This window comes from Andrena cerasifolii, chromosome 16 (assembly GCF_050908995.1).
Source record: "Andrena cerasifolii isolate SP2316 chromosome 16, iyAndCera1_principal, whole genome shotgun sequence".
Lineage (NCBI taxonomy): Eukaryota > Metazoa > Arthropoda > Insecta > Hymenoptera > Andrenidae > Andrena > Andrena cerasifolii.
The window spans coordinates 7,408,277-7,429,546 of record NC_135133.1 but is presented as its reverse complement, the minus strand read 5'-3'; the positions used below and the strand labels follow the sequence as shown (position 1 = coordinate 7,429,546).

The 21,270-nt window shown below is 50.3% G+C and overlaps 1 protein-coding gene across 4 annotated transcripts in view; it reads left to right on the top strand.

Moving 5' to 3' along the window:
- The window catches only part of LOC143377655 (uncharacterized), a 90,545-nt gene that overhangs the window by 42,685 nt on the left and 26,590 nt on the right, over positions 1-21,270 (top strand). For 3 of the 4 annotated variants that reach the window (XR_013087379.1, XR_013087380.1, XM_076829201.1), the window contains one exon: positions 18,133-19,205. The exons of the other annotated variant lie outside the window; for it this stretch is intronic. The gene's annotated coding sequence lies outside the window, so the exon portion shown is untranslated. The remainder of the gene's footprint in view (positions 1-18,132; positions 19,206-21,270) is intronic. 4 annotated transcript variants of the gene reach the window in all.

Sequence of the window (21,270 nt, the reverse complement as noted above, 5' to 3'; positions counted from 1 at the left end):
AATGCGCATTGGCGCCCCCTATCGCTGCCATTCGTTTGTTTGCGGTCACACATTGTCGTGCTCGGCGCAGAGAATGCCCCGGGGCCACGGTATACTTCTTCGTTTATCCGTGGAACCTCCGCCGTTGACGTTTGCGACTCCTCTGTGTGAGAATGTGATTCGCCATGGATCTTTGGGGATGTTTTGACGGCCGGTTGACGAGCGATTGTCCTTTCCGCCTGCCCTTCCGAGTGCCATCCCTTTTTTTTTTCTCTCCGCCACGCTAGCCGACTTCCTTTTTCTGGCCACCTTTCGAGTGGCCTCGATTAACGAGCACGCTTTTTTGCGCTACCGCTCCTCGTGCATTTCTGGGAATATAAATTGACGTTCGTTTGAACTGTACCTCTGGTTACCTTGTCGGGTAGCGAACATTGACGGAGCGAACGGTTTACCTCTATCCTAAACACTCATCATTCGATACATCAATTAGCTACAATCCGGCGCAGTATCTCGTCTACAGAGATTACCACCCTCCACGGTAACTCCACGAGTCATTCCCAAGCGGAACACCGTTCCCCACAATTCAAGCCTGTGTTCCGCGCTCAAGCAACGCGCCACAACTTCATCGCTCCCCCCAGCGACCCTCGGCCTTGACAACACGGCCAATAACGGTCGAATGCAGCGATACAACGGTCGATAAGGCTATCAGTGGTTGCCTTAAATCGAGTAACGTCAGCGGCGCAACGACCAGCGTCGTTGGTGGCTGGTAGCCATCACCGGACACTTAACCGCGTCGTCGCGGTTCAGCGATCTGGGAGAATCGGGAAGAAACGTCCCTCGACCACCCTGGACGATAGAGGCTCAGCGTCTCGACGCGGTATCGGCGCGGCTCCATTTCGCAATTACCACGTACGGACGCGACGGCGGCGCAGAAGTCGCGGGACCGCCGCTCAGAAGCGGGCCGACCGTCGTCCCCGCGGATCCATGTTAACACGGACGGCCACTAATCGTTCACGTTTTCGCCATAAGGGCTGATTCACTGGCAGCGCCGCTTCTTTACGGCATTGTTCGCCCCGGCCCCGGTCGGATCGCTATCTTAACTAGCCTCGTGTGTGAGCGCTCGGCCCTGGTAGCTACCGAGAAGCTGGTAGCTGCTGGCCGCCCGTAGACATGATCGTTCCTACGGCGTGTTCTACGCCGTGCTCGGCCGCGGCCTATACGTGACGGTAGTAAAGTAAACGCTCCGGAGGACTGGGCCCCCGAGCCTCCGAACAACAACGGGCCCCGGGAGCAACAACAACAACGGCACACCGCGGAAAACGGCGGCGGAGAGAGAGCAGAGCGGAGAGATCGAGGGACGATAGGAAACGCTCTTCGCGAGGAGGTGCGAAGAGATGGGATTGGCCGGTGCTACCGTGGCCCACCGTGGAACCCCTATCGCGAGGATGCGAGCAAAGGTCAAGTTACGTCAAGTTGTAACCCCCCTCGCCCTCTCCTCCTCCCACGGAGATCCGTGCCCCCTCGGGCAGAGGGATACGAGCGAGCTCTACATCCCCGTTGCGCTGCTACGATGGTCCTTTTTTCCCCTCCTGCTCGCCATGGCGTACCCTGTTTCCTCGAGGTCACGTCCTTCCCCCGTCAGACCATTTGCGGTTATGGGGGGCCGCGGGGAATCGTGATCGTTGGATTGGGTGCGAAGCATGCCGCTGTGATCCTTGCGCTCCGGTCGTGGTGCTCTTTCAGCCGCGAGCTTTTTGGCTCTTTCGCTTCCTGGGTAATGAGCTGGGTAGTTTGCGATCTTTGGCGGCAAATTAGCGGATTGAATTCTGATACGTGTACTTTACTGGTATCGTATGATGACCGTGTCGACGAGGGTAGCGTCAATTGGTTCGATTCGCATGATGCATAGCGGTGCTCAATCTTCTTGTGATCGGTAACAGAGGGAAACCTGTATGCGCGGTGTAAACAGAGCGACGTGCGACCTGGATATCGGTCTTAATAGATTGTCCATCAGCCGTCATCCATCTTCGATGCGTTGAGGCTCGAAGGATCAACGCGTGGCGGTTATCGATATCCGCAATTTTCGGCTAAAAGCCCATCGAAAAACCGTTGAAACGAATGGCACGTAGAGGCCTGACCTCCTGTTCAGATCTGCACGACTATTGACACAGATATGCCCGGTCATCCATCTACTTTTGGTGTCGCTGTAGGTGACACGCGTGCATCGTCCCATTGTCGCGAACATTTGAAACGATTTTGAACTGCGCGAAACTGTCCGTTTCTGTCAACCTACTTTTAATAGCGACAAATTACCGAGCGCGCGATAAATTCACGCCGGAATTCAATCTCAATTACGAGCGATTTGTCGGCAGACGTTGATTTATGGAAACCTACTCGAAAGCGGCGGGAAAAAAAACAGTGTAACGCAATATGACAGAGGATCAGGCATTAAGGTCAGCCGAAAAGCACGGCGCTATCATCATTAGAACGGTAATATTCGCTGAAGAAAGTGAAACCAATCGGTTAAGAGCGACAGTAGGTCGAAACGGAGCGGTCTAATGGGGCCCGTTCGACGCTCCTCCCAAAGATCGATTACTGTTCATTAGCGTTGATTAGAGTGAAATTCTTGCCGGTTGTCTAATTGTTTTCTGCCCGGCGAAAGTCGTCGCGAAGCCGCAAGGGAAAAGCTCTGGCCACGTGGCGCGGTGTTTACGACATTCTTGACCACAAGAACATAAGCGAATTGGAATTGTCAGTTGCACTCAGAAAGGAAATGATGAACGTTTGAGAAATGGCAGGAAATGGTAGAAATTTCACATAAACTGAAGTCGTCCTGACGATTTTGACGAACGATCCCCCTTGCTGGCATTTAACTGGCACCCAAGTGGCGAGCACAGATGGAGAGGACGCGCGGTTTGCGAGTGTCATAAATAAATTTGTGGCGGAGATTAGCGAGCCGAAACCGCGAAAGTTACGGTCCACCTTTTGAAGACGACCTTCTATTCTGTTTCTCGGTCCGACAAAGGGTTGCCCCTACTGCAGTTCCTCCCTCTCTTCTTCTCTTCCCTTGGTTTTCTCTAGATTGTATTTCCCTGGTCCGACGATGGCAGCCCTAAATAAAATTTGAACGGTTTGCAGAGGCATAATGGGCTCTGGTACAGTTCGCTGAGACCAGATTTACGATTTGGGCTACGATTGCATTCTGTAGCTTGGCACCTGAAGCTGTGCGAATAAGACTGTTTCATAGAGTGAGGCACCAATGAAACACGTTAACGAGAGTTCTTGATTTTATACGTAACAGTAACTGAGGTGTTTGTAATTATATTTGTAATTTGTAAACAGCCCTAGGATATTGAAATTAAAATCTTGCTGTGGTTGAAGATGAGTAGAAGCTTTTCTTCGTAGAATGCAGAATATAGATGATGCAGTGAAAATACAGCCAAAGTTTCTCAGAATGGTATTTCACTGTGACTAGGTACTAAGAATTGATGCATATAATATTTGTACATTAATTATAAAAATCTGTACAATAACGCTGAAAAATGGCAAGTGCTTTGTAAAGTTCTTAAAAAGATCCTGGTCACTAGAAAGGAGCAACAGAGGAAATGGTAACCCGAGGTTATTGTTCTACTGGTAGACGGGGGCCGACAATTTCTCGGCGTATTTACCAGTATTAGGATAATCCCATTTGTAGGAATGTGCCTCCTCATGGCGATGGCAGCACACCGGCTACCACGCCCCAACCCCACGATATTCATGGGCCGAAATCCGAGCGGAAGGGTTGAGAATGGGTCCAGCCGGTACGTCTACGCGTACCCTGTCCACAACACGGTACTTAAAGGCGGGTTTGTTCTTCCACTGCGGTGGTATTGTACACTCGAACGAAGGTGGGGAGCTCGCAAAAGGCAATCGACTGCCTTAAACCGCGTACCGTTACAGATGCCGCAGAGAGCATTCTGACGACAGTCCACCCTGCGGCAGGAAGCGGAAGGGCTGTCCTTAATGCCGGAAAATTTAGGGCCTAACTGCTCCCGAGGGCGTGCTCGCCCGTCTAGTCAATTTGTCTTCGTCTAATTTGTCTCTGTCATCTTTTCACGATCGATTCGCCTTCATAGAAACATTCGCGAGAAAAGTCCTCTTGCTAAATTTCAATTTTCTGGAGAGGGTGCTTGGCTATCACTGGATGCACGAATGAATCTGGACCTGATATGGGTCGACAATGTCCCCCGTCAAGTGACACCTACTCTTTTTAAGCGGCTCGAGGGATAAAGGGCCCTGAGAAGAATCCAGCGTGGCGGGCATTGGTTCGTTTAAACGGAGCTACCCTCGTTGGAATCGGTCCTCCCTTAATCCAGTCCGGCCGATGTTATCCATTTACCAGGATTGTGCGCGTGCGGTATCGTCGCTGGAATCTTATCTCCGGGACTTTAACCAGCAATCTGGTTAGTCGGCACGCTGGTTCGCCGCTAATCCGCGGATTGACCGAGGCGAAAGCGAGTAATCCGTGCGCGCCACGGGGCACGGGGCGCTCACCACCCCCTAATCTGCCGATCTTGAAGTAAATATCGCAAAATTGTTCGAGGAGGGGGGAGGGGGCCGCAGGGTCGGTTTGGTCTCCGCGCCGCACAACGTGGAAAGGTGCACCACGTTAATCCCAATTTAAATGGGATCCATCGGCATGGACAAAAGTCTTTGAGAGAGGCAGAAAGTGGGCGGGTGCGGCGAGGATTAGAACGAAAATCCGCAAAGGAAGATCCTACGCAGCCCACCGTGAAATTGTCAACACAGAAGGCAGAACGTGGCTGAACTCACGAGGCAAGTCGAGCTGGCCAGCGACTACTCGTTTTCTTTCCATTCCAAGTACTTAACTGCAGGCCCAGCGAACCTCTAAGCGGAAAGTAGTGCCTCGAGGGTGGTGCGCCGCTGTTTAATACGTTTATAACAATAATCCACAGGCATCGTACCTCTCCAAGTCGCACAAAGTCGTTCACGATTAATCGCCAGAACCCATAAACGTGCCCGGAACGGAGTGATTGATACCGTAAAGTGGAAAATCGGCGACTTTAAGGAGAAAACGAAGAAAGACGAGGAGAACGAAGAAGAGATACGACCAGTCGTTACGCAGCCATCCAACCACTGCGACCTGAGCGGAAATGCCTTAACGGACACGCTAGAAGCGACCTGTTGGCCCGATGGTAATTGCGCGATTGCGAACCAGCAGATCTTAGGGGCGAAGTAAAGAATCGTGTCGACCCCGATATCGCCGTTGTACGAAAACGCTCCAACGAATGGAAATTTCAATGTTTCCTAGAATCCCTGTCGAGAAAGGTCTCTCCCACTGCTCAGGAAAAGAGAACAATTAAAACGATCGCACACCGCAATGTAGGTAGGTACATATTGACCCATCAGAGTTCTCAGAATGGTAATTTACATACGCCACTTCTTGCGCGGCTACATATTTCACATGATGCATCCGCGATGTCAATATTTCCCAGAAAGTCGACACGCGTCGACCATGATGACCCGTGGTGATAGTCGATTCACCGCGGCTCGTGTCGCGAATACGATCGCGTTTCGCGGAAACGCGGCCTAAACGCAAACATACCGCGGAGTTCTTACAAGAATCGTCCAGTTTCACGCGGCTGGCCTCCGACCTCTTGTTCCGAAACTTTTGCGCACCTTTCTCCGGAGGAGTCACGGCACGGATTGCGCATACCGATTTTACAAACGCTTGCGGTCGGTCGACGGGAAAACGGGACACGCTTGTACACAGGTAGCCACATCGTGTCGAAACGCGCGCAGGGGAATTGTGACTTCGGCGTTGAGGAATCACGAGGGTTCGTGGAATTCGAACTGAAGGCCAATTCGATCGCAAATAGAGCGGCTCCACCCCCGAAAAGCTGGCCGAGCGACGAGCGATTCAAAACATTTGCACCACCCATGGTGTGTCGGGCCTCGTATACTTCATGCAACCCTCTCCTTTCCTCGCCACCTTTTCAACCCCTTGTAACCCTTTCTTTGGATCGAGCTCGCCCCCTTTGCGGGGCTATTTGGGTACGTTTCGTTAATTTATGATACGGCGTGCCACTTGACCGTATTGTGGGTGACCGCATCCTACTGTGAACGCCACAAAATCTACTAAGAATCGATCGTAAATCTTCACGGGCTCGCTACCATTGCGGTACCGTAACGAGAAATCTGGTGGATCCGATTTCTCCGCTAAAACTGGGAGGGTTTCTTTAAATGGTACGTAATAGAAAATTATAAATTGAAAGGTGGCTGAGTGGTGCTCGGTTTCGTAGAATTATGATTCAATATCCAACGGAGAAAAAACGATCGCATAATTACTTCACACCCCGGACGTAATTATCCTTCGCATAAAACCACTTTGACAGGATAGAAAGTAACAGGATCCGAATGCAAGTTCATTAACAATGATATCAGCCCGAACGATTGTCTGCCCAGGTCTCCAGTGTATCCGTGTTTCTGGAAATGAAGTGCGTGCGGTCGGGAACCGACGGGATTCGTGGAAGTGCGGCAACGGGCCAGCAGGTATTAGCACTGGGCTAAAAGGGAAATCGGAAATAACTGGATTTTCCGATTCAATGACGCGATAATCCGCTTACAAGACTCGCGCGAGATTAGGGTGCGACGTTTTGACATTTAACTGGATCGATCAGATCGCCGGGTGATGCTATGCGAGCGCAACCCGACCTCGAGCAGAGTTAATCCGATTAACTGGACGCTCGGGTTAAGTTGGCATGTTTACCAACAATGGTGGCATGTAGCGAAACAACTGGAACGCGTAACGACTAATCGCTTCACGGACCTGCCCCCGTTGTCGTCCAGTGGTGTCGTCGAGTCGTACTCAAACGTAGCTAATGAGAAAGGGAGTTCCCGTAAAATGTCACAGAGGTAGGTCGGGCAGAAAATTCTATAGGGGTCGAATACTGAATTTCGAGCGCGTTCGAATTAATTAGATATCTAACAAGATACACAGCGATGATAAGCGAAATTTTATTCGTGCTTCTTGGCATCCCACTTTCCAAACTACTCTGGTTTAAGGCCTCGATCCGTGTAATGGAATTCGATGGAAATATATTACGATTTTCTAATTCTGGTGTTAAATGTCAATGGGAATGAATTGGACAGGATGAGTCACGTGTCTTCATTTGAATGAAGAAAGTGTTGTCTACCACGAACGGGCGACGCCTAGTTTAAAAACAGATTACACTCTCGATGGTAACGTAGGAGTTCAAGATTTTTGCCCAGATTCAAATAATCCCATTTCAAATTCAAGTCAGAAGAATTCAAACGATTCCCTGACGAATGCTCGCCTACCCAACCAGCTTCATCTTGAAATTCAAACGACAATATAAACCAACTGAAATTTAAATAATTCCCGGTCGATTCCAAAGGCAACAAAACTGTCCCATAAATCTCGCCGGCGTCGCGATAAATCCGACACCTACTTATCAATTAAGCACCGAGTTAAAATACCGCCAATCATTAACTCGTGTAATCCCAAGCGAGGAAGAAGGAAAGGAAGCGGAGGAGAAAAAAGACGAGCACGTGACTCGGCGGTAATATAATTATTTTTACGTACGAGTCCAGCGAACACCGGGCGCGGCGGGTAATTAACGGAATATCCGGATCCCTGGTTTTACGAGGTACAAGAGCCCGGTCCTGCCCGAAAACTGTTAAATACGATTTCCGTCTGACGGGGAGCATACCGATACTGGGCCGCGTCTCCGATGTTTAATAGCGACAGGACGTTGTTCCTGGCGTTTTATACGGACACGATGGAAAGCATAAAGAAGCCAGCGAACAGCCAATGGGCTTTTTAACGGCGAAACTCAGGAATCGCTGGGCGCCCGTGCACCATGGGACACACGAATTCGGTCTGATTCAGCCAGGATGAAAGGGGGCGAATGACTGGCGAAAAGATAGAGAGAGCGAGACGAGACGAAGGAGAAGAGTCGCTCGTTACCTGTGGCGAAGAGGACTCGTCCAGGCGCTTTATGCGAAGGTCGTAAAAAAGGCAGGGCGATTTATAAGGCGAGCCAGCATAGAAATTGGGCCAGCTTACGACAGACGCTCCGAGGACCAGGACGTATCGCTCCGAGGTACGGAGGAAGGAGGAGGTGTGGATGGAGTAGTGGAGCCGCGTTAACGGGGCAAGGTTGTGTGAGTGAATTGCCCAACAATTGACGCATCTTCCCAGAGTATTTTTGCTAGGAGTCGGGAGAAACGGTCCCTAACTCTCGATTAATCTCGAGATCGTATCGGCCGGTGGAAGTGGGGTGTCGCAACGCGTGGTTCCCTTCACGCGGTCCACGCGCGTCTCGAGCTGGACTGTACGTCGTTTGTATCCGGTGGCTCTCTTTTCACGCGACGAATTCCATGCCAAAGATGGTCAGGCGGGAGGAGAGAAGAGAAACTAGAAGACGGGCAATGGGAACGTGTTCCTTGGTGTTCCATTCTGAGTGATACATCGCTGTCTCACGGTTCCGAGGCGTCGCTTTTCTGCCCTTTTGTGGGAGAACGAGAGATCGGCTGATTAAATTTGGACATCTACTCTTCTTGCAGAATATGGAGTGGTTACTGTCAGGTTAGAATGAATTTCCAGGATGAAATGCTTGCAAACTGATTACGATCTTAGCCCTGGCTCGGATCTCCCGTGTTGGGTGACGAGCCTGTGTCCAATCAACACTTTCCACTATTCTTTTCTGGTATCCAAACTTGAGAGGCTCGTAAACCTTCAACCACCTGGTAAAACAGATTCAACACTAAACTCACTTGTCAGTTCACCCTCAGATATCGAACTCTCCTCCGTGAAACACCCTCCGGAACCTCAGCTGCATCTTTCCCGCGCCATTGTGATCGTGATCGTCGAGCTGCGCCCCAACAGCCGCGGCGTTTCGCGCGATTCCCCGAACCGAGACGCTTCAGGCAGCTCGTAAAAGCTGCTCACGGGTGCAGGATCGTTGTCGTTCATCCGATAATGCGTTGCAGCATCGAAAGGAAGCAAAAAAAAAAAGAGGGAAAGAGAGGAGAGTGGATCCCGGAGATCCAACGGGCCGGGCACTCCCCCAATATTTTGACTACCGTGTCAACGAGCCAGCATCCTCTTATTCAGCATGCTCGACGGCCCGTAACGCCATTCATTCGGCCGCGTTAGCGCTCCCGTAGCAGATTTATCGAACGACGTGTCGCCGGTTCAACGCTGCGCGTCCATGCGGTTAGATTTGTGGCTGTTGCGGTTTTGTCCCGCGGGATGAAAAGAGGGAGCTCTCTCTTGGCCAAAGGCACGACAATTACCGCGAGCACGGGCCACGCCGTCGCTCACGCTCGATAATTTCCTACGGATTACTGTCGCTGGGAATCTGTTCGCGCGACCATCGACGCCTTTTTACGGATGTTATACGAAAGGACAGCTAAAACATGCTGGGTCCAATTTATGAAGTGTACATCCAGTACCACTTTGCAGGGGATGCATGGATCTCAGGTTTGGATTTCCTCTTTTTTGTAGCCTCAAAGCTTGTGGTCACTTTCATGTTCCTTTCTTGCTTGTTCGACGATGGTAGTTTACTTTGGTTCCTTGAGTTCCGTTCTGCTGATTATTGATAGTACCTACTTGTGTTGCTTTGAAGGAATCGCATTTACTGCAGGAGGATATTCGAGCAACAGGCTAGCGATTTTTATTAATAGGGAGATGTATGCCAGCATCAAGTTTCTCCTCTGGATGGTGCACCGATGGGACTCGTTAGCGCTAGGAAAATATTCATGACGCCGTAGGACGTGGCTACACGAGAGGGTCTCTAGGACGCCGCAACAGGGTGCATTTTGTACCGAGAAGAAACAATGGGGGACCGAAATGATAGCGAAGAGGCTGATCGGTTGAAAGCGAAGGAGCAGCCGGGGACCCTCGTACCAGAGGAGCGCTCAATCGTGCGGAACGATATTCACCGTGTGGTTCCGTGTTATGTACTGGCGCGGTAGTTTATAGTTGTCATCCATTAAGCGTATTTAGACGGAGGGGTTTCTCGTCACTGACGGGACGGGTCATTGCTTCCTGTCGTCGATCCTGGCATCGGGAAAGCTGGACCCTCTGTGCGTTATTGGATGGAACATAAATCTCGTTGCAACGAAGTTACAGAGCTTACAGAAGCTTCCAGAACTGGAAGCCTTAGATCTCTGGATCCCCTAGAATTCGTAGAACCATAAGCCCTAGATTTGGTAGAACTATAACTCTAAGGTAGATTTTCTGAAACTGGAATTCTCGACGAAGGACTCCTTAATCATCTACAATTAGAATTATATTATTTATTTCCAATAAAAGTAGAGCCCCTAGAACTTCTGAAGCTACCAGTGATTCAGTCTCCCTGCAAATTGCCTAAGTAGTTCACCTGTTTTCACTTGGTACTCTCCCCTCAGAAAAGAATAGTCGAAAAGTATGCCCTTGGAATGAGATCGGGGCGATAAAATCGGGTTCGCCGGGGAGTGAAGCGCGCCGCGGCGCGCTCTCCGGATCCAAAGCAGTAATTATCGATTCGTTCGCGTTCGGTCATCCTTTACGGGAATTCATTAAGCCTCTTTGTTCGCGGAGTGGTTCACGGACATTGGATTCTGAGAGATGGTCCACGGGGCAGCATAAACCTATAGTCACGTGGGGAGGTCCGCGCGAAGGTCGAATGATTTTCTGTAATTAAATATGCCGGGCCCCCGCGAGTGGGCGGTAGGCGGTGGGCAGTCGATTTATCGCGAAAACCGCGAGGACGCGATATTAAATTTCAGATAGGGCCTGGTAGTCCCTGCGCAACGGCGGATTACGTTTCAAGACTCGTGCCGCGTCCACGGCCTCGTATCGACGCTTTTGTTTCGATACCCACCTCGCGAGCTTTAATCGATCGACGCCGACGACTGTTTATACGCTGACAATGAACTTTGATCGAGTCGCCAGCGATGAGGATACTCGCTGCCCCTACCCTCTACCTCTCTGTTCTTTCCACTCGCTTTGTGGAATGATAGATCGATAAGAGATTCATTGAATATACAAGGAAGAGCACAGGCAACCTCAATGAATACCACCATTAAAGCAAATGAACATAACTCGGAAGCTTCCGTAACAAGGAGATTCAGTTGCATTCGATTCGATTCTTACAGATTGACCTTTTTCATCCCCCTGGCTGGCGTCATAAATTTCCAGTGATTAGGGGCGCAATACAAAGTCTACTCGAGTGCTTGTTACGCGTATCGAAGCGAACGAATCTACCGTTCGGTTAAACAGTGTTCTCACGGGCGTAAAGAGTCGTCCCGCACCGCGCGGAACGCGCGCGCGATTCGACGCGGTTCGAGAGTGCAACGCGCGTCTCTCACCACTAGACTCTCATTAGCGGTATTCAACAATTATTCACAGAGGCGATGTTCGACAACGGCTGCAGGCCGATCCATCGGTTGGAAAACCGTCCCGTGACAAATCGAACAGATGTCGAGGCCTAGTTAGGCCCCGGGCCACTTTGTCACCGGCACTCCACTGTCACGATCGATGTTAATCATTGCCGATCATTGTTGATTCGTCATCCAGCGGCCCGCTCTGGCAACCGATACTCTGCACGAGTCATCCGCTCCGAAGTGGGATTTTCTGGGGTCCGCCAACGGTGGATGATTCTGCGGAAATACGACCATCGTGTGCTCGTCGCGAAAATTGGCCATTGAGGTATGTTTCCTCGATCCGAGGGGACACGGTTTCGTCACTTCAATAACAATACAGGAGGGTTGCAGTCACTGGCAGATCCTGCCATATTCTATCCTGCAGACTTCTTCAGGTTATCAGCACCCTCCGAAACCAATCGTTCTAGTCACAGAGCGTCTGCATCTATCCACCAACACCGGAGATAGTCAAGCTCATCAATTTACGCGGTCCACCCTCCGCAATCCCCAGTATCAATCACGGAGTAATCGATATTCATCATCGCAGTAAACGCCAGACATAGAATCCCACGAAGCACGCGCCTCCGCCCGTTGGAGGCTCGCGGCGCGTTCCCCCAAACGCCTGGCTGTCTGCGGGATATCGGTAGAAGGATTCAGCAAGTCCACGGAATCCTGCGCGCTGGAGGATTCGATCTGGTCGGGGCCGTAGATCATTGAAACGTATATCCCGTGGATCGCGGTGTGGTACCTGTACCCACTCCCGAGGCACCGTGGAAGGACACAAAGTAGATTCGAGATACCGACGGGCGTTCACTCCCAGTTCCCGTGGGGTCGTGCCGGTCGTACATGGCCGCCGGTTCACTTCCAGTTGCTTTCGAGATCGAAGATTCGCCTACGCCCCGGCGCGGGGATCACCATGGCGAAGTTTCGACCGCGGAGACACGCGTTACGTTCGAGATCCTGTTTCCCGCGGATCACTCGAAATAATTCGTCGCCGTGCCCGGTGAAATCGATACGCGAACGGAACGGTCGCCACTTCCACCGGGGCAAGAGTTATTCGCCGGGGGTGTGCAACCGGGCACCCGTGACCGATAACTCTGCCGATCGCGGCTGTCGTCGCTCGATAACGCGGCTCACTGCTGCATGGGAAAGGAGCCAGGATCGTGGCTGGACGAGGGTAGGATCGGTGTCTTCGATGTCGCTTTGGTAAACGGGGTGGTGGGTCCGCTCAGGGAAACCAGAGCTGGGCATTATCGTATAATTGGTCGATCAAGTAACGAATCGTATGGCCTTCGCTGTCCTCTTGGGAACTCGAGACACTGTTGGAGTAAGCTTGAACGGTTTTTGGTGTTCGATGATGTTATAGAGGATGCAGGAGGAGAATTTTGATAGACAGAATTAAGTTTGTGGATAGATTAAATGGTGGGGGTTAAGGGGAGGTCCCGGTCTAAAAATCGATTTTTTTTATTTCATCTTTCGAATGCTCAACCTTTTAAGAATATGTGTTTAAAAGGATTTTTTGAAATTCGTAAAATTTACGAAATTATAGACATTTGAGTAGCGGTAACACCCGGCCACTCGGCGCTCGCGTAAAACTTTAAACGCGTTTTTCTCGAAACAGTGTTCTTAAAATCGGTGGAACCTATATCTCGAAAAATTATTATCCGATTCGACTGATACTTTTTTATTTTGAAGAATATACTTCTGGCTCGTGGAGAAACCAGTAAAATTTAAAAAATTGAAATTTTGTAATTTTATAGGCGTTGAAAGGACGAAAAATATAGGGAAAACGTGATTTCAAACTTCAAGTGTCGTTATTTTGTCAAAAAATGTCATTTTTTTTCAAATTTTCACTGCTAAGTCCACGAGTGAGTTTCACGCCTTTTAATAATCTGGCATTGTTTTTTATTTCACGCCAATGGTTTAGGTGCTGCAGGTTCCATCGTTTTTGATGAATTTTTTGACGCCCTGACTTTAACGACTCCCCGGTGGCGTCTGCAATGATTAATTATATACTAAACAATTTATTTCTATAGTTTAAGATATCCTTAATACAATGCAAAAAGTTCCATCAAATTATATGCAGTAGTTTTCCTTTAATTAATTCCTAAATATCACCTATTCTTATGGGCTCTAGACCGGAACAGCCCCTTAAGTTGCAAATCCACGATGAGACAATTATTTAATTATTTTATTATTTTTTTAATTATTTTGTTCGTAGTTTCATGAAATTAGACTCTCATGAGACAAGTTTCACGATATATTTTAAAAACTTATTTACATCTAATTGCTGCTGAGATTTTTGCCTCATGAAAGAAAACTTTCGTGTAAAATCTCATCGTAGATTTGCACCTGTAGAGTTGAAGGAATTGAGCTTGAAATTAGTAGATGAGCATCTGCAAATCGCGATACACTAGTCTGCACCAAACAGACCCTTAAAATTCGAAGTACAGGTGCAGTAGAACTAAACCATGTGACTGTACAAGTCCATAAATCCCAAGATTTGCCTTCGAGGAAGATGAGGGACTTAAAGTAGCCGGGGAACGGTGAATTTTAAGTCCCCAGCGTTTTTCAGGCGCAGTCGGTAAGCCAAAGTATCCGTTACGCGGCGATTTGCTCAGGCACGGGGGATACTTTCGGAACAGAAAAACGTGGTCATGCGGCAGAGTGATGAAAAAGGCGCTTTAACGAGTGCTAATAGGATTCGTACTGGCGCAGATTTCTTTAAGAACCCGAGGGGATTCCGGTCAAAACGTCGTTAGAGATCACCCCGAACACCGTGGCCACTTTCAAGTCTGGACTCGTGACCTGGCATGGATCCTTTCGCGCAGGACCTCCTCTACGGTAGGTGTCCTGCGTGAATGGTCACTCGAAAGCCCGGTCGTTCGGGTGACTAAACGATGTTTGCCCACAATACGATAAACGTGTCTCGAGGAGATTCGAAGCGTCCCTTTTGCCTAAACGAACCATTACTTCCGATCATTTTTCATTTGTCACTCGCCCCTCCACTCTTGTCTCAGCCTTTGTGGAATTCTAAGCCCCCTGCCACTGATTTTTCCGAACTTCCAACATCTGCATTTCAATATCACTTAAAACCACCATGTGTTCGGCCCTAATCACTTTACCCGTCACTGAAATATGCGACAAGTGGTCTCTCCGAGCACAGCTTCCATCACCCACGCCTCGCTACAGTCCTTCCACTTGCGATACGCATCCGGTACTCCGTCGTTTTCCTAACCCGTCTGCTGGCGTTCGCGATTAATAATGCCGTGGCTCCGTTTCTTCGGAGACTTTAACGCCGGGACAGGCTACGCGTCCATGCCTGCTGGCAGCGGAGTCGTGAGATCCTGGCGCGAAGTTTTCGCGGCGAGAAGTCGCGTCCCGTAGCCGTGTCCCTTTGACCTCCTCTGGCGAGAGATGCGTTTTCCTCGCTCGTGGGGACCGGGACGCTTAATAATCCGGCCGCGGTAATCGATTACCGGTGACGACGAACGGACGTCGCGGCGTTTCCAACATACGACGGCGACGATCCGCGACGGGCAAGGGACACCGTCGCCTGCAATGCGCGCCGCGGTCTTACGACATTCCGCCGCGCTTTCGATTAATGAGATTGAGTGCCAGTTTTCAGCGCTGCCTGGCGGATCGACTCGCGGAATTCAATTAATCGTCCCCGCGTTCCTGAAATCACGGGAATACCACGGCGATCCTTGTTGCGCGGCGCCGAGAGCTCGGACATCATAATTCAGCCGGCTGGATAGCCTGAATATCAGCGAAATGTAATCCTCGCGGTGGCTCGTGTCGCGAGAGATCGATCGTGATTGGAAGTCGATTCAGCGATGTTCTCGGTGTATACAGGGTGTTCGGCTACACGTGGGAATAAATTTAAGGGGTGATTCTAGACACTATACTAAGACGAAAGTCAAGAGTAAGGAAATTGCAGTAAAGGCTTCGTTTTCGAGAAAATTCAGTTTGAATTCCACTACGCGTGCATCGTAGGCGCCTGCTGTGCAATTTTCAAAGTCAATCTTCTCGAAAATTAGTCGTGCAGGGATTTGGGCATTTAGAGGAATGGATATTGCGAAGGGTAGCTGTGCGGAAGCGTAGGAGTTGAATGAAGACTTGTGGTGGCTTAAGTAGTGCTAAATTGGCAGTGCTTCAATTCACAGTGCGAGATAAAAAGAGATTTACGAGAGAGAAATGTAGTAATCGACTGTGCCCACTTTGTAAATAGGTCTCTGTGATCTTCGAGGATAAAATTTTCGACGGAGTACGATCTTGCAAGTCACTTTCACTCAGATTTTATCTGTGTGCCTCGTACTTTCATACGAATCCATGTATTTCGATCTCATGAGCGCTTATGAAACTCTAAAACTGGGATATCCACCTATTTCGAAACTGAAGTACAGGGTGCGGCTGAAACTGTGCCACACGCTGAGTGGGAGCTATTCGTTGTAGCTAGATAAATTAAATATAAAACATCAAGGTCCAAATAAACATGGTAGACACTCAGAATTTTCTCTTAAGTAGAACAGTAGAATTAATAGCAGCATCTCTCATCCTGTTGTACCACACTACCAAAGCCAAAATTCATTCTGCTGCAACACCATTGTCAGACTTGCGATTTGAATACTATCATTAATTAAATTTCAAGTCGAGGGAAGATCGCATAACGTTGCAAGGAGCCGTTTTACGTGGATGCGAGGCCATCGTTCTCCATACCGAGGACGATAAATCTCGTTTGTTTCCGTGTCGATGGGCAGACACCTCCGAAAGAATGAGTTCATATCTTCGGGGGCAGAATCGAGTTCATATTAGGCCCATCTGCCTTCTCAGGCAAGGGTTTCTGCATGAACGAGCATGCACACAGGGACGACACGGCGACAGACAAAACGACGTGGAGGAGCGGATCGACGGACGGACGCGTAAATACATCCGAATTATGTTCGGCCAATTGATCACGAATCTGCAGGAGTGCACCGCGCCTCTCGTGTTTGTTACACATCTACGAATACCCCATAAAGCTCTTTCAGGTTCTGTCCGCTGCCAAAAGTCCGATAAATTATTTATGACTTTGAAAACCTCTGACTCATTTTGGTACAACATTGCAGAAATATGGGGAGGGAAGTGCACAGTGATTTTTGTTGGTTCAAATTTTTTTGTCCATTTGTGCTTGCCGATCCTTTGCTATCATTTCATTTCAAGCTTCTTTACCCCCTCTATACCAGCGTAATTATTAAATTCCCTTGCTTAATACACAGCCGATCTCTAATGTCAACTCCACCGGTACTCCTCAATAGATAAACAGCCCAAAGCGCGGCCCTCGATCAGGAATCACAAGATCGTGACGCAATCCTTACGATTCCCTGTACCAAGGTGTGTTCTACGTATCGCGCCTCTGCCTGGTTCACCGTCGACTATCTGGCTCGTAAAAAAGGCCATAGGATCCGGTCGAACATAGTCGACTTTCCCAGATTTGTAGCCGTTTCTTCCACGGCATTATCTAGATAAAATGAAATCGATCGTTAAACGGGGAAGCGAGACAGGCTCGGGCGAAAGAGGAGACGCGACCACAAAAAGCGCCGGGGATCCGGAGGATTCATAGCGTCACGGCGCGGGTAGAGGGGTCGAAAACGAAACTCGTTGGGGCCAGAGAGGCCCCGGGAGGGAAGGGGAGGGATCGAGAGCAGGAGGAGAAACGTTTTACGTCCGAAACCAGTTTCTATGGTTTAATTTCTACGGGTGGACATCTTCTTTAATTTATGGCACCGTCCAACCCCTCCTGCTCTCCTCTTTGAACGCCTTCAGACATTTTATTGGGTCGACCAGTTTCTGTAACTCGCCGGATTCCTCCGATCCGACGAAATCTCGAGCGGCTTGAAATAGAACATCGGCCCCTTGCGGTTGCGCCCACCTGTACACCCCTGTCCGACTCTTTTTTCCCCTCCATGTTCCAACCGGGCGCGACTCGCCTAGCCCGTCTAATTGCCGCTCGTGATTTCGCAAGGTCGAATCGTTCCCAGCCAGCCACTGGTGGAAGCGACAAGATCGAAACGATTCCGCGCCTCTGTCTGCAACGCGGCGCTGTGTTTATCCGATCTGTACGTTAATTGAAGCAGCGAGCGGGTAATAGCTATCATTACGAGCGCTTACGTCTTGCAGGCCAGCGTCTAAATTATATGGATGAGTCTCATGGTATAGATACGTAGTATCTACGGCGTACGCGTGCAGTCTGTTGTTCAGATCGAGGATCTGTTACGTTGCGAGTCGTGTTCAGAGGCGACGACAGAAGATAGAGTATAGAGGAACGTAGAAGTGTTTTTATGGAGGTTCGATGCAGCAGCAATTAGAAATGGCGAAATATGAGCGAAGGATGAGGAATCTCTTCTCGATTAAGTAAAGGTTGCGGAGCTCCAAATTTTATAATAGGTTTCGTAGGAGTGTGATGACAATGAAGTGACGACTCCTCTGATTGCTCTTCATGGTGCTCTAACTTTCAGCTTTGGAGTACCAAGCTTCCCATTACGTAAACCTCAGAGACACGTACACGAAGGTACACTGATCCTAAGTCTCCTCAATTCCAGGAGATCCTCAACATCCATCCCACATACATGTACCTAATAATCGATCACAGAAACTACTGAAACCCCGCTCCCCCGTCGCGTACGCGCTGAAATAACGGTGATCGGATGCTAAACGCAGAAAAAAAACACATTTTCCCAGGTCCAGGATCGACGGCACGGTGGTTTCTCGAGTTGAGGAGGCAGCAGGGAGGCCCCGCGACGCTGACCGTTTCTCAGGCGAAGATAGGAGCAGCTCGTTGAACAGCCGGCGATCGGTTCTCCGCGGGGGCTTTGCCGGGACAGAGCACGAGGAACGGTAGACCTGGCAGAGAGTGGAGGAGCCCCTGATCCCGTGACAGTGGGGGACCGATGGGTGGTACCTGACCAGCCGGTCTCCTGGGACCTGGAGCAGCAGGATTGGCGGAAATATCGGGCCCAGGACGGGCCCATTGGCGGGCGAGCAGACGGGCGTGCACCGATGGGCTGGCTCAGGTGTTCCCTGCCACCAGAAGGAAAATCGGTTGCGGTCGGTACGCCGTGGCTCACCTTAGGCGCCTTCGATGCAGTCGAACAGGTCGCAGCGATCGCGAAGCGCCAGTCCTCTCCCGTCCATCGACGTGGCCGCACCGTGACTCGTGGACGTTCGAGAGAGACAGACAGAGTCAGATTCAGGGAAAAATCGCTGGATCGAGGACGGGCGGAGTAGGAGGGAAAGAGAGAGGGAGAGAGACGACAGGCAGACAGTGACGGAGAGCCGAAGGTGGAGAGGAGGGAGAGACCTGGAAGCCCACGGTCGGACTCGCGTGGATCATCGAGATCAGAGTACTCGGGGGCATTCGACGGATTTGCATCGAGGGGAACGGTTACGAGGAACCAGCCCGCGTGTCCTTCGAAGGGGGTGAGAGTCCGCTCGGCATCGGCGCTCAGGTGAACGAGATCCCCGCGGCACCGCTTCTGGAGGTGACGTGCACGAGCCGCGTTGGTGTACCACGCCACGTGACCACGCAAGAGGACAGAACTGTTTCGAGGTGTGTGTGCGCCGGGGTACCGAACGATTCCGCGAGTCAAACGTTTCCCGCCCTTTCGGCGAGGAGAGGCACGGGTTATGGTGTGCGACGTGTGACAAGAGAACACGGACGATCTGTTCTTGCGGGAGGAGAAGGTTGATTTTTGTTTGTGCTGCGGAGAGAACACCGCTCGGGACGCTTGTGTGGATATCGTCTGACAGCGAAGGTGAGTGAAACAGTTCTTGACATTTCATTATTTTCCTGGTGACTGCGTGTCCTATGCGGGCGTTGATGTTCTCCGGTGCGCTGTCGCGGCGCGTTCAAGTCTCCGAGCCGCGATATTGTTTCCCAACCGTGTCATCGATTCGTTCCTTTTCGAAATCTAGTGCTCGACACCTTCGCCTCTTTGTACCAGAAGCCAGCACTTCGGTCACTCCGTTTTCCGCGAGCTCCGAAGATCCAATTTGATAGATGCGAACCGCAATTCGTCTCGCGATAGAAAAACGACGCTCTCTGAACGAGAATAGTTTCCCAGCGAGAGATTGCTGACGCGAACGCGGAGCTTCGCTGGACAGGAGCGGGGGGCGAAAAACTCTGCCTAATGATAGTTATAAAAACTAGAAAATAAATCACGCGCGTTCAGCCAGTAATCACCGGCGTTTCGTCAATCTTACAGTCCATTCACCGCTCCATTTATCCCTCGTAAATTAAAGTCTACATCGAAAGTGGCCGCGTTGCTCGCGATTATACCGCGGCGTGAAATTGATAATGCAACGTAATAGCGGCGTGAGCGCGTTTCACCGTTAAAAATCCTCTTTCGACTAATCAATTTTGATTGGAATATAATTACGAAGCCGTGAAACCGAACACCGTGCACTGTATTAGAGCCGTGAACTCTGTTGTCGCTCTGATTGAGGAAATCAGCTGCAGGTTAGTCTTTGCTTCACGAAGATATCCTGCCCTAAAAAGATTCAATCGTTGCGCAGAAAATTCATACTCTTAGCACATACTCTTCATCCCCCATGATCTAATTAAACTTCAAACTTATCAAGAACCTCTATGAATAGTCATTTAAATAGAACCCCTGCCTCTTCAAAGCTGCCTTTTGATATCAAATAGGAACATCAATCGCAAACTTTGCTTTCGTTCCCTCCGCCAGCTTCTCCACCGTCTTCTTTCTATACTTTCGAGTACACACAGCGGACCCTCGCGTGCGATCTATGTATGTCGTGCGGTTGGTTGGGGGTTGCTCGCAAATGAAAACATTACCGTCACCCCTCGCGGGGCCGCCTGTTGCTGCAATATTTGCCTACCGGTAGACAGCGCCGTAATTCGGGCCGCACAAAGGGCGACACTTTTGTCACGGAAGAAAGGCGAGCAAGAGTCACGGAAGTGAACCGCATACACGCACGTGTGCGACACAGAAAGAGGGTTACGAGGAGTCAGAAAGGGAGACGGCCAAGAGAAGCAGGGCCGAGCGTTACAATTATTATGCATAGGTGGCCGTCCAGGTTCTCCCATGTCAAAATATATTTATTGCCCCCCGCCTTTGGCCCTGCCTTCTGCACTCTCGCCTTTTTTAGTCCGGCTGCGGTGTGTCAGCCACTATTGTCGCCCTTTCATACGGTTATTACCCACTTGTACCTCGAAAGAATCTCCCGTAACCCAGCGCGCACTGCTTTCTTTGCCTTCCTCGGGTCCTTTCATCGGCAATACTACGCAAAGCCATTCGACGGGAGCGAATGGATTCCGCGGCGATGTCTCCCCATTTTCGAAGATCATAGAGCCTCTCGACTAGTTTTAAGAGAAAGTCCACAAAAACCGACGGAGTTCCGCTCGTACACGGGTAACTTCGAAAAGAACCGCACTCCGGCCGGAGAAAGCGCGAGCACAAATGATGGTTTTAAATTTCCATCGGCAGCGCGGCCATCCGTAGGTTGCAGCGAATCTTGGACGTTTAATTAACCTTAATCTCAGCCTCGGACGCTCTTTCGTGGCCGTGTATCGTCCGGACAATCAACGGTTTAGATCCCTTCGTCGCGATTGCGTTGCTCCGCGTAAGCCGCCTAAGGATCGTCGATCCCTCGTTTGCATATTAACCCTCCGGGGCCGTGACCTGACTTAACGCCTTTCGCTTCACCCTTTTCGCCCCGATAATCGTAAAGCTGCCGGCGAAATGCGCGCATTATCCGCGCGCGTGTTTTTTGCCCAGTCGGGAAACGGAAGCGTCAGTTGGGATCCGTCCATCAAATCCTGACCCTGTCGCACCGAGTCACGTCCCGTTGGCCTCT